The 14,468-nt window shown below is 45.6% G+C and overlaps 1 protein-coding gene across 5 annotated transcripts in view; it reads right to left on the reverse strand.

The window, feature by feature from the left end:
• Positions 1 to 14,468, reverse strand: part of STOX2 (storkhead box 2) — a 223,255-nt gene that overhangs the window by 21,991 nt on the left and 186,796 nt on the right. The window lies entirely within an intron of this gene.

The following is a 14,468-nucleotide window of genomic DNA, read 5'->3' on the forward strand; positions in this document are numbered from 1 at the left end:
AAGTAGGAGTGCACCTGCTGGCTGGAGGTGTGGGGGGTGGTAGGACGTGTAAGCAGATGTTTTCTGGGGAGTAGCAGAGAAAGGGCACAGGTGGACAGGGACAACCGTGAGGAAAGAGCTGAGTGCCCGCGGCCTTCATCCTAGGAGGGATGGTGAGCCCCCGAAGGCGTTTCAGGGATGACGAAGTCAGATGTGAATTTCAGCAAGAGGAGGGACTGGAGGGAGCAGCAGAGAGCAGACGGCCATCCACAAGGGACTGTGGCCGCCTGCACAGGTCTGCGGCTATAGGAACCAATGGAGGCAGGGGGTGGGCTGAAGGCCCAGCAGCGAGGGGGGTTGCTGACAAAGGCTCGTGAAGAGTGTCAGCATGCAGGGTGTCTGTCTTCCTTTCTGTGATCTTCATGTCACGGTGTGGCGGTTTGCAAGTTACGTTCCCAGGACTCCTAGAATTCCCTGGAAAGACTTCTGGGGTGGGCGTGGGGGTGGGGGGACCCAGCAGAGGGAGAGGCTGAAAGAGCAGGGAAGTCTGACCCTGTCCCCTGGGTGCCACCTGTTTCGTACACGGGGGCTCTATAAGGTTTTGCTTGAGAAAAGGCCCTACAGAAAGAGGGTGAAGTTTTCAACAGAGCAAATATCTGTGAGCTTCGGAGCTTATTTCCCACACGTATTTACATAATGTCTCTCTTTTTGTTTCCTAAGCATGATTTCGCTGTCGTAGTAAACTACCGTGGCTGGCCAGATCCCAGACTCGGGTCAGCCTGTGGCCAGAGCAGCACCCTCCTGGGATGGTGTCAGGGTGCTCTGGGGTGGCCCAGCCTCCTCACTGTCGGGGCACTTAAAACTGTGCCCAGCCACGATCCCTGGTTGGCTGGGAGCCCAGAGGCCCTTGGAGAAAGAACCTGAATGTGCTTTGATGGACTAGATGGGAAAAGGTTTCATGAATGAAACCAGGCCAACGGGGCCTGGGAATGAAAACCACCAGGGGAGGGTTAAGTCTAACAGGCGTGGGGATGAAGCAGCAAGACCCCAGGGTCAAAGGTTGGAGCCCTACATCTCCCACCAAACCAGCCCCGTTCAGTGCTTCCCTCTCTCCTGCCTCACTCCGGGCTCCATTCTCTGCAAGATGGGGGTGAGAAGAGCAATTTTCCCCGTCGTCAGAGGGAGCGGGGAGGACCCAAACCCAGAACAAGAGAAGAACAGCAAAAGGCAGGAACTGACCTTACTGAGAACCCACGAACTTTGGGGGCCTATGGGTTAGAAATATCCTAAAGAGAGGCCTCTTGCAAACATCTGGTGGGGCAGCAGGGGGTAGAAATGAGAACACGGAATTTGGGGTGTCACTGGGGATCTGAGTTTCATTCGCTGGCTGATAAAGCTCAGTTCATACTGGTGACTCAAAAATGACAGAATTACGTGGGCTGGGACCATCTCAGTGGGCAAGTGCACTAACTGCCCAGCACACTGTGTATCTTTTTTAAACCTGCTGTGGCCTCCACTAAAACAAAACCTAATGCTAGAGCCTGTGGTGGTGGTGAGGTGCAGTGCGGGTGGGACTTTGGAGCTGTAGTTCAAATCTCTCCTCCCCACCGTGGGCCCCGTAGCTCAGCCGCGGCCCCTGGAAAGACCTTCTCTGGAAATCCCTCCCTCTCCCTCCACCTTCTAAGGAGAGGATGGGAACACTGAGGGTAGGTTCTTGACGAGTTGCCAGGTTAGCCGCATGGACCTCAAAGTCACCTGGGATGATTTTAAAAATGAGATGAAAAGGCAGCTAGGGCCAGCGGGCCCCAGGGGAGATCGAAGCAGATTCCAGCACCTTTGGACCCGTGTGCCAAATCTCAGAACACCTTCTGAGATTTGCCTACCATGATGAAGGACTTCTCAGAAGCCCAAGGATGCAAAACCACTAAATGTGATTCTTTTTTAAATGCAGGTCTACTTTTGAATTTTGTATAGGTTCCGGGGAACTTACGCGCTCTGTGGAAAAGCAAAGGCCGTTAGCAAAACTAACCACTGCAGTTTAGGCTACGCTTGTCCTTACGCTTCCAGCGGAAATTATGTGTTGAGCTGAACTGCCATCTTCTAAGTTAATTTCTTTACATTCATCGCTGCCAACTACAAAAGCCAGCATGCTTCGAGTGTGTCTGAATTGCATTTGCTTTGGAAAAGCTCAGTTTCGCTCTAATAGTAAATATGTGCAATAACTTTTTTTTTTAAAGATTTTATTTATTTATTTGAGAGAGAGAGAGACTGAGAGAGAGAGCACATGAGAGGGGGGAGGGTCGGGAGGGTCAGAGGGAGAAGCAGACTCCCCGCCGAGCAGGGAGCCCGATGCGGGACTCGATCCAGGGACTCCAGGATCATGACCTGAGCCGAAGGCAGTCGCTTAACCGACTGAGCCACCCAGGCGCCCTGTGCAATAACTTTTAACTCAGGATCTAGAACGGAATGGAATCTGGATGCTCTAAGTGACTCTCTTGTCCTCTCATTTTTATACCGCACTAAGATAAATTATTTCCCACTCACTTCCGGTCCCCAACCCCATCGGCAATCCTTATCTATGCTATGCCCGGATGCTCCCTGGACGGGCTCCTCTGCTCCATCTCCAGTGTTACCCCTCCCGCAAAGCACTGCCCTCTCCCCTGGGCCACTGGACTGGCTTGATGACTGTCAGCTTTTCCTTCTCCACTGAGCAGCCAGGTCTTAGAAAAACAGAAAATTCGCCACCTCCCTGCATAAAGTCCTACGGTGACAGCCCGTTGCACCCAGAAAGAGAGCGGAATGCTTCACCAGGCCTGCGGTAGCCCACAGGGTCTGGGTCTGGGCCTGTCCAGCCACCTCTGGGACCAACACCCTACTGCTCCCCACCCCTCCCTCTTCCACATTCACAACTTCCTCTGTTCTTTGAACATGACAAGCTTTTTCTCAACTCAGGGCCTCTGCATTTGTTGAGCTTCTGGGAGGCTCCTTGCACAGACCTTTGCTGGAGTGGCTTCTCCTTTGGGTCTCAGTTTAATCAGGGAGCCCTGTCCTGACTACCTGATCCAATGCTGTTCCCACGTTACAGGGGACACTCTCTCATGTTACCCGAGTATGATATGTGATGTATAGAAAATACATATCTGGTCTTTATCCCCATTCCCTCCTCCTAAAACCTGTGGAGTTTCCTAAGTGATGAGAGAGAGAAGCTGTCTTGTGTTATGTCAATAAGGTGCTTTTGGACCTGAAGCGAAGGATGGGGGCTAGAGGCCAGGAGAACTCACCCTGTGATTATAGGGTTGGAACTTGCAGTCCTATTCCCCAACCTCTGGGAAGGTTGAATCAGTCACCAATGGCCAATGATTTAACTGATTATGTTTCTGTAATGAAGCCTCCATGAAACCCCAAAGGATGGAGTTCAGAGAGCTTCCAGGTTGGTGAACACATGGGTATTTGGGGAAGAGCGGCGCGCTCAGAGAGAGCATGGAAGCTCTGAATCCCTTCCCTGTACTTCACCCCACGCAGCTTTTCCACGTGGCCGTTCTGAGCTGTATCCTTGGATAAGAAACAGGCACTCTAATCAGTAAAAAAGCTCCTCTGAGGGGCGCCTGGGTGGCTCAGTCGCTAAGTGTCTGCCTTCAGCTCAGGTCATGATCCCAGGGTTCTGGGATCGAGCCCCACATCGGGCTCCCTGCTCTGCGGGGAAGCCTGCTTCTCCCTCTCCCACTCCCCCTGCTTGTGTTCCTGCTCTTGCTATATCTCTCTCTGTCAAATAAATAAATAAAATCTTTTTTAGAAAAAGCTCCTCTGAGTTCTATGAGCTGCTCTAGCAGGTTGAGTCCAAGGAGGGGGTCATGGAAACCTCCCAATTTATAGCCAGTCCGTTCAGAAGCACAGGGGACAACCTGGGCTTTCCATTGGCTTGGAAGGGGGGCAGTCTTCTAGGAGTGAGCCAACTCGTAGCTACTTTGTGCCTAAAAAATTTTTTTCTGAGCCGCTGTAACTCATATTGTTCTAAAAAGAAAGAGTAAATAGTTTTATGTCAGCTTTATTTCCTTACAAACTTTGATTTAAGTACAGTCCTCAGGGAACATTTGTCAAATCCAAAATAATTCAGATAAAACCTGTGGGATCTGCTGCTCTCTCCAGGTAGACAGTATCAGAAATCAGCCCAGTTGTAGGCTGGTGCTAGAGAAGTGCTTGGTGGTGTGGAAAAACCACACACACCCCTGACTTGGTACCAGAATCTAAGCAAGCTACTGTCCTCACTCTCTGAATGTGCACGCGTGTGTGTGTGTGTGTCTGTGTGTGTGTGTCCTGGTTTACTGTCTGCCTCACCCACCTGACTATAAGCTCTGCAAAAGAAGAACACATGAATGCTATATTCCGACTACATTCCCAGTGCCTAGAATCATGCAGAGGTTACACGAGATACTCAGTAAATGTTTGTTGAATGAATGAATGTCCATTTATAACACTGTAATCCTAGGAATTTCCCAGGGTATTTTAAGGATTGTGACTTCCCTCACGTATTTTTGCTAAATAATTGCGAAAGAAACAAACAAAATCACAAGAGACCAAATATACTCAGCCAGGCAATTTCTAAGACCCCTTCTCTTAGTTTCTCCAACAACGTGCACCAAAACACAGCAGTTGCCACAGAAAAATAATTATATATTAAGTGAGGATCAGGACATGCATTTAAGATCTATATTAAAGGAATCATAGATATCTCTTAATACAACACATTATTCAAGTTTACCATGATTTTCTATGGATCTTTTATATAAGATCTGCTTAATGAGCCAGCTAGTCACTCTTAAGATACTAGAAAATTCGGGGCATCTGGATGGCTCAGTCAGTTAAGCGTCTGACTCTTGATTTCAGCTCAGGTCATGATCTCGGGGTCGTGAGGGTGAGCCCTGTGTTGGGCTCCGTGCTCAGCGAGCAGTCTGCTTGAGATTCTCTCTCTCCCTCTGCTTCTGCCACTCCCCCCACTCACATACTCTCTCTCGGTCTCTCTCTCTCTCTCAAAATAAATAAAATCTTTTAAAAAAAATACCAGAAAGTTCTTCCAACAACTGGACCACATTTAACAGTCAAAGAAGAAAACAAGGGAATGTAAATACTGCTAAAACATCATTGGGCACCATAATCTACAGATTATGTATAAACTATGTTGTTTATAAACTATGAATGGTTACTTGTCTGTAATTTATGGGATGGATTTTTCTATTGTCAGAATGAGTTCTGAACACATTCATAAAGACAACTCATAGCTACTTTGCAGGCTAACAAATTTTTTTCTGGACCGTCACAATTCTGTCCCGTTGTTCTAAAAAGAAGGGGGTAAACAGGTTTTATTTCAGCTTTATTTTCTTACAAACATCCATTTAAGTACAGTCCTCAGGGAGCATGTGTCAAATCCAAAATAGTTCAGACAAAACCAAGCACAGTGCCCTGGACAGAGTAAGCATTCCATAAATTTCTGGTTAGCACATTTAAAATCTGAGAAGACATGACAAGATTCCAGTTGTGCGCACGCCTTCTTGATTTTAAGAGCATTTACCATTAAAGTCAAAATGCTTCAGTGAATATTGGGACGCTGCTCTTATTTGAGGTACTAGTCAGCTGAGAAGCATGAGGGCAGAGGAAAGCGCCCCAGGGCCGCGCGGGGAGGAGCGCGGGGAGGAGCGCGGGGAGGAGCGCGGGGAGGAGCGCGGGGAGTCCGACAGGGGTTGGAGAGCGCGCATGCGCACGCGGGCAGGAAGCAGCGCAGCCTGGGGGAGCTGGGCACACCTGGGCACAGCTGGAGCATGCTGCGGGTGGGATGGCGAGAAAAACAGGAGCCAGGTAGATCCTGGGCTGACCGGAGGCCTAGATCGCGTTCTTGATGCTGATAGGGCACCTTTGCGTATGTTTGTTCAGAGGAATTACGTGACATGTTGGTGGTAGAAAATCATTCTTATGCAAAACCCCCGCAACGATGACAACCGCCCGGGCAGCTGACAAGGAGGGTCTGGGACGACAGGCAGAAACCATGCACACGCCGACTTTCTCTAGCCTGTACCGTCTGCCACTACTTATTTCCACCTCGGAAATCTCTTCATCACGAACATACATTTTTACTATTGAAACCCCCCCCCTTCCCTTCCAACTTTTGGCCAGTTCCTTTAGTTGGAATTATTTCAAAAAAATTCTGCCTCACATAATTCATCCTTTCAAGAAATACATTTGAAAGCCTGTTATATATTCAATACCTTTAGGCACTCACATTGCAAAATGGGTCCTATCTTGGTTCTATTTGTGTGCCAAAAAAAAAAAAAAAAGGTACTGCAATAAAGCTCTGTTCTTTATAATGCCATTTTTTTTTCAGTCATTAATTTAGGTTCTCTGTACTCTCCAACTTCTGCATCTGAGGGAGGGCACTAAGGAGACATGACTTTCAAGACAATTCACATCCATCTCTTCCCAGATGATATCTGCAGCTTTCCAAAAGATACCTCGCTAGAAAAGCAAACATAAATCTATTTCCTTCCATCTTAAAGTACCCATTTTCATACAACTCTATAAGAAAAGGACAGCCAAGATTTTTCCAGAGAACTACATCATAATAAACCACACCCTTGAAAGGACCCCGAAGCCCATCTCTCATCTTAGCCTTCTTTAAATAATCTTTTTTTTTCAACCACCAGCATTATGTTTAAATTATCCTGTTTTCCTGTTTATTTTTAAACACTAGTTTCCGCTGTATCAATTTAATCTGTATTCTGGATTAAAGTGACCTTTGACCCTAATGAAGTTTATGAATCAAACCAACCTACTTACCAACGCAGTTCTGAAATTGTACTAATTTATAATCGGGAAATTCCCAACACATAAAGGCATTCAGGAGATATTTTGATAAGTGCCCACCCAGTCTCTCATAACAAAACACAATTACCACTCTGCGTCTGTTTCCTCATCTGTAAAATGAGGGTTTGGAAATGATGTCAAAGATTCCTTCAGGCTCTCAATGATTCTATGATTCCGTATCAACGCAGCAGAATTCTGGCATAAAAGCATAATACAGTACTCATGTGTAGCTCTATTTCCATCTTGCTGGAGAAACTATTTTAATACTCAATCCAGTCTGAAAAAAGTAGGCTTTAATTTTAAAAAGAATGGCAACATATATTGGCCATTCATCTCTTCCCTTGTAATAAAGACCTCATCATTTGCTCCTTCTAACTCGAAGTCTTGCTCAGCTTCACTCCTCAGGACTAAAGTGTGCCTGTTTTTGTTCTCCGCGTTGCCAAAATTAACACTAAAGTTAAAATTATAGATGCCAATAAAATTACCACATGCAGTAGATACTGTGACTCATAAAAATGGTCAAACATGCCTATAAAATGCAGAGTGGGCACGGCAGCAATATACCGTGTTCCCTTCCGTAAACTATTCACAGGACTCCTGACATGCCAAGTTTTATCTGAAACACCCTTGAGCCTGGGGAAATCATAAGCTCTCCGAGGTTAAGTGAGCAATGTCTCTGATGCAGCACATCAGACAGACCCTCAGTTTTACAATGTAGTTCAGTGTATTAGCCCCAATTTTATGTATAAATGGTGCTTGGTTCTTTTAACAGATGGTCTACTACAGTATTTTTTAAGAAGCTGCTCTAGAAGAACACATATTCCCCTCCCATATCCTCTCCAGCAGACAGCAACCCCCTTGCAGGAGGGCAGAGCATACAGCTCCCATTAACTCACACGCTGCGACATTTTAAACAGCTTTCTCTCGAAACCAAATTGCTATCCTTGACTTTCAAATGTTTGTATTTGAAATCTCAAAGGAAACTGGCATTGAAAAAGGCCCCTTTACCAGTTTACTCTACGTTTGGTTTAAATGCCACTGATTTCAGAAATTTAAGGCTGAGCCTTCACTGCAATCGTTGATGGCAGTTAAGGATGACATTTTTTTTTAAGAAAAGGAATTTTAGAACATTTAGAAATTCTACAACAGCTTTTCTAAAGTTACCTGGTGCTTTATTTCAATACGTGATGCATCTCTTAAAGAAGGTCTAATTCCTAAGCTATCATAGGAATAAATTGTCTTAATTCAAAAAAGAAATGTGAGTGGCTCCCATTAGTAATACCAAAGTTAATGGTGTCCATCACCTATGACTTTACTAAGAAACTTCACATGAGAGTACACAAGAGCAATCATGGTGGCCTATGGTACCCACGCACGCATGTGCGTGCACACAAATGGGTTAAGGTCCATCACATCCCCTGAATCTTCCTGCTTAGCAGTCTAATGCGTAGACATGCAGCTACTAGGTGTAATGATAAATCAATCAGTTCACTGGTTTATAGAAGAAGCCCATTACCTTCCTCACTTTACAAGCTTTCATTAGTCATATTAGTTATCGCTCTCGTTCCTGAGATTTGACTACTGATAAAAACTCGTCGCAGGAAAAGCAGAGATGGGCAAGCCAGAAAGGGTAGAGAATGAGGTGGAGGGGGGTGACCAATGGACAGTGACGGCTGAGAACCTCCTACTAGGGGGCCACTGTCACCATCACCAGGGATGACCACGACAGCTTTGTAATCATAAGCAGCTAATGCTACTGGACCATTCTGCTCTTGCAATAGATTTGTAGCTGAAAAGTTAGGGTGGAAATATGAGCCATCAGGCCAATCATATGCTTCAGTAATTCAAACCTTTGCTCAGGCTCCACATTATCACCCAGGGGCGGTGTATGTTGGGCACTATGGAATAAATCCTAGCAGTGTGCGATTCACAAGCAGGCACTCAAATGTTTGTTGAATACCTCAATACTGCACATACAGACACAGCAAGGTAAGACCCACCTAACTGCCAGACGTTTCCATCACTGACTGCCCCTTTGCTCTCTAGACGCTCATCCAGGGCTAAGTTACAGCCATTTACCACCAGGGATAAAACCATGATAACATGCTAATCCTAGTTGACAACAATTAATAAGACCTCTCAAAGGTCCCACAATCCTGTGAGGCACCCGGCCAACAGGAGTCCTGTGGAATACAGCGTTGTCCTCCTCTTCGCTAGAAGCGCATCACGCAAGACAGAATCGACATGCCTCTTTTAAGCTACTATGTACTTCTCTTCCATCTCCATCCTGTCCTAGCCTAACGCCAGAGCCATATGAGATGCTCCAATTTCCACCGACGATCTCTCTCAACGACAATTTAATACATCAGTCTGACATCCCCAAGGTCATTCCCTTCCACTGTTTATAAGTTAGAATCGCCACAGCTGTTCTCAGCCTCGGTACTCCCTGCTTCACCCCTTCAGGTAAGGCAACCACACTGTGACTGATTTCTCTACAATGCAATTATACCAGAACAAGAAGGTCTAATTAAATACAGTTCAAATATACATAAATGCTGACAGTTCCCAAATTACGGCAAAATTATACTGAATGACTGTTACCAACTCCCCAACAACTGAACACTCTAGCAACCCTTTCAACGGCCACGGAGGCTATTATGGAAGAACACGTAAGAGTCTACTGGGATCAAAACTTGCAGAGGCCAGAGGGCACCCACAGAGAACACTCCCAACTACCTGCGCCAATAAGGAACCTTTCTCTCCAAAGTCCGGCATCACAAGACTGGGATCGACCAACACTGTAGGTTCAGAGCCCAGGTCTGCTCCTCATTAGTTGTAGGATTTGGAGCAAATTATTTAATTTGGGGGGGGGTCGTGATTTCTCCTTCAGTAAAGGGCACAAAGTAATGTTCCCTTTACAGAGCTGAGGGGATTAAAGGAGGTAGGGATGTTGAATGCTTACACTGTCCCTGGGACCAAAAAATATCTGACAAATAGTAATAGTATTACAATTACCTTCCCTGAGCCTATTTAAATTTATTCATTTTACTCTTTCATGGTGTTTGAATTTCTACCAGTAGGAAAATCATTTGGACCTAAAAAGAAACCTTTTTTTTTTTTTAAACAAAACTGAGACATCTGAGAGAAGGCCAGGAGGACAACAGTCTTTGTTACACTAATGTGAATTAGTTTAATCAGACTGCTCACCTCTAGGTTTTTAATGTGAGCATGAGCACTAAGCAAACAGAAGGGTTTGACTGGCAAGCAGAAAAGTTAAGATATATATATATATATATAATATATAACTTAATATGTCACACTCGCTTGACATATACACACACACACACACACACACACACACACATAGTATTCAGCATGTATTACTGGGCTGGGGGAGAACGGTCTGAAAGCAAATGGGAAGCATGCATTACCCAGGGACTTTGGAGAGGAGAGCACGAGAAGATGGGAAATTGTAGGGGTAGACAGTTACAAGGACACCAAAGAAAGTGGGCCTATTTCAAAAGTTTGGCTGGGCCAATCTCTTACCCGAGAAAGGAAACTCAGCACTTGAGTATGTGTACCCTTGGTACTAAAGACCAGGGACACTAGGAGCTACATAAACTTTGACAGAACCATGATGGTCATCCCTTGTAAGGAACATGTCCTGTGGGACTCAAGACAGTCACTTTCACATAAATATTCAGAATTTAGCATACCCCTTACCTACAGATGGCTTGTCCTATAATATTCTTCCTAATCGAGTAAACCATATCAATGTCCACACGTAAGGGCCTCATCTTCACATTTGTTCTGAACAGTAACAACCCTTTACAAGCAGCATGCAGTGTCATCTGTAATCTTATCTCAAGGTAAGACCTATCATCATTTCTAGAGTCTGAACTCCCGACATCTACCCTACATTAATCTACCCTGGGAAGACTCTTAAAATGAACAAAACAGTTCATTCTTACCCTCTATGACAAATGAATGCTTTTTAAACGGCCACTCTTCATAATCAACTATTTCCTGAGTGGCTTCCATGTGTAGGGAACTACTAGGAGATGTGAATTGTGGAAAAAGGCATAAATCTTGATCCTTGCCTTCCATGAGCTTATGATTTAGGTGGGGAAACATGATATAAATGTGTGAAAATATAAGCAATTCTAACATATTCAAATTACCATTTACAACATCCTTAGAAGAGATACAAGAAAATACATGAATGACTAGCAAATTAACTCCCACGATAGGAATTTATTAATATATGATTATACCCATCTCTCCATGGAGAGAAATAGTAATTCTCCAACAGCATTAAGAAATGACCTCCTGTTGAGTAATCAGGGAAAGCTTTACGGGAGAGGGAGACTTTGAATAGGGTCTTTAAAGATGAATGGAATTGATGGATGTGGGGACCTTATATAATTAGTGTATATTCTCAACATACTATGATGTCATCAAGCATCCTTCAAAACTGACTCGACACCCTCCACTTGGCTTTGAAGATGCAAAGCGCTATCACAAAGAAGAGACATCTTTTTTTTTTTAAGATTTTTTTTTAATTTATTTATTAGAGAGAGAGAGAGTGAGAGAGAGAGCGCAAGAGGGGGTAGGGTTAGAGGGAGAAGCAGACTCCCCGCCGAGCAGGGAGCCCGATGTGGGACTCGATCCCGGGACTCCGGGATCATGACCTGAGCCGAAGGCAGTCGCTTAACCAACTGAGCCACCCAGCGCCCAAGAAGAGACATCTTTGACAGTGAAGAGAGGAAGCATGCTTTCTTCCCCTCTGCAAAAGGGTGAGCTATGGGGATGGATATGAAAGCAAAGAGAAAAGAGATATTCAAGAAGCCGATCCAATATATAGTTTGCATTTTAAAATGTTCCAATTATTATTACAAATGACATAAGGGATTTAGTACTCTCAGAAATATCTTTAATGACAAAGAGTTGCAAAACCTATAAATTTGATGGGATGGTAAAACCATGCTTTTGGATGTGCCAAGTTTCATTCTGGAAACACAGCGTGTAACGGACTTTAGAGGACCCCATTTTGCCATCTCACTATTGAAAAAGAGAAAGCTCTTGTGTGAAGAGCCCATGGATTGTTGTAAAAAAACAGCTATGTAATAATTTGACTCCTAAAGCAGACTCAGAAGAAATATGCTTGCTTCCGTCATAGCCACCTCAATCTGATGTTAGTGTTGGAAACAGTCCCTGAGCATATGAATCAGGAGCGCTTTGATTTTAGTGCACTGCATGTAGGTTAACGGGCCAAATAACAGGCCAAATTTCAGGGACTATATTAATTGAGAAGAAAAGATGTCCAATAGTATTTACCGAATGCCTCCATCTGAACAGTGGAAGAGATACTACGGCTGATGGAAATCTGGAGCAGTTCAATTCTTCCCTATTTGCAGATCCTACAGGCTGTCTGACTTTTCAGTTCTGACGTGACTGAGGATGAATCACGCATCTGGTGGGCAGCCTACGTGAGGCGCTTCTGCTGCCTCCAGTGGAGGCTGCACGGGGTCCTAACAGGAAGACCGCCTCTCAAAGGACAGCGCGCCCTTATCAGAGCAGGTCTAGACATTTTACCATATTGCTTCGCACACAACAACTCTTGAAAGAAAAGCGGGGGAAACCTACCTGACCCTTTCTGGACTGGCTCCATCCCCCAGGTAGCTTTGACGCTAAAGCCTGGTGCATGCTAGGGGGTTGCATCCAGGCACAAGAAGGAGCCAGTAACAGAAAGGGACGTCCTAGAATCTGGAATAAGAAGAAAGAGTAAACCTTCGAGTCATAATAGCCTCAATGAGCATTTCAGATGGGCTACTGAGGGCACGTGGAACACAACAGGAATCTGGTACTTTACCTTCGTAGATCTACTTTTTAAAAATGAGTTCCAGAACTCTCAGCTCTTCTTACCTCGAGATACTGGTTCAAGTTCGGTTCAAAAGCTGGCAAAAAAGCACCTTAGAAAAAGGCTCTGTGAATGTACTTTGCTGGTGAACAATTTTAGGTGAAAAAAATAATCCTCTTTACCATTCTTTCATCCTATTTGCATGGAACAGCTGGGATCTGTCCCATGCCTATCCCATACATCAGAACCACTTGCACTGAGCCAGCATCCCGCTGCAGTGCCTCGGGAATCTGCAATGTCACTCGGCTCCTGCCTTGTTCTCTGCAAAGTGAAGTCATAGGGATGGATCAGCCAACCTGACTTCTCACTACCCTGCCCAGAATCCTTTGTGAACTGAAATGAGTCATCGCTCCCAAGAAAAGCTACAGCCTCTGGTTGTCTGTGCGGGTTCCTTTGTCTGTGCAGTGCGGAGACTCCGGGCTGGGATTGTACCCCAGGTCCCCGGGGGCTGCGAGGGGGTACATCCTCCTCTCTGAAGGGGCCCAGGTCCCCTCCTGTGCATTAAGCGCCAACTCAGATTTTTTTTTTTCATCATTAAAACAGCACAAAGGGCACATACTTCTGGATGCTTGAAGGAAACACACACACACACACACACACACACATTAAAATGGATCTAGCGTCGTATACTCACCAATCCGTCATTATACACCTGACCCATTCTCTCTCCCTCTCTCTCTCTCTCTCTCTTTTTTTTTTAAGGCTGGCTTTTCATGGTGATGAAGGACGACTCTCCCTCCTGTGTGTAACAGGCGGTTCTACTGTACACCGGATCAAAGTTTAGCTGCAGTGAGCTATTTGTCATGAATTCCAGTCGCCGCGCAAGCCCTTGCAAGCCCGGCTCTCCTCGTTGCCCGCACAGCCGGCAGGCTTGCAGCAAAGGCGGCCCCGCGGTTCGCAGCTCGCCGCCCCTGCCGCCGCCGCCCAGAGAGGCGGTGTTGGGAATGAGGTCACTGTGTCAGGAACTCTGCTCGCAGCGTGAGCCTCTCTGCAGCTTGCAACACCTCTGAAACTGCACCGAGCGCTACGATTTTTTAGATCGCCGCTTCCTCTGCTTTTTTGGAAAACAAAAACAAAACCAAAAACAAACCTGTGTCTAAGATCAGTAAAGGCAAAAAAAAAAAAAAAAAAAACACAAAAACCACAGAAAACCCCGATTGCATATTTGTGTGCAAACGTCTGTTTCACGGGACTGTTGGTGCTGCAGCCCGCTCATTAGCCCTGCACCGACTAACTCGTGTGCACACACACGTGTGCGCGTCGTATTTATAGACACGCATACACACAGAGCCATAGAGAAAATGATTCATCTCTATTTAGAGTACAAGACACCACATATAAACATCTCGAGGGGAAAAGCGGGGTGGGAGTTTGGCAGAGGGGAGAGGAAGAGAGGAGTCTCTGCAATCAGTTGCAACCACAGAAAAATGGAGTCTGGAGGAAAAGGATCATTAAGGAAGAAGTGAATTCCACTGTATTAGCAATGATGCGGCCCAAACTGCCCCCAAAGAAATAATACCAAAGCGGGTGCCTCTCACTGTCTGAACTCGGGAACCGAACAGATGCCAAGAAATTATCCAATATGCAGAAACCAAGTAGATTTGGGTGGCAGAGGGCTGTCTGTACAGCCAATTCCCCACATCCTCGTGAATACAGCAGCTAGCCTACCTCGAATACGAAGTAGAGGGTGCAGCCAGCGCTGGGAGTCCAGAGATAC

Source organism: Mirounga angustirostris, unplaced genomic scaffold (assembly GCF_029215605.1).
Source record: "Mirounga angustirostris isolate CCGP_5_RB_7025 unplaced genomic scaffold, mMirAng1.0.hap1 SCAF_2, whole genome shotgun sequence".
Classification (NCBI taxonomy): domain Eukaryota; kingdom Metazoa; phylum Chordata; class Mammalia; order Carnivora; family Phocidae; genus Mirounga; species Mirounga angustirostris.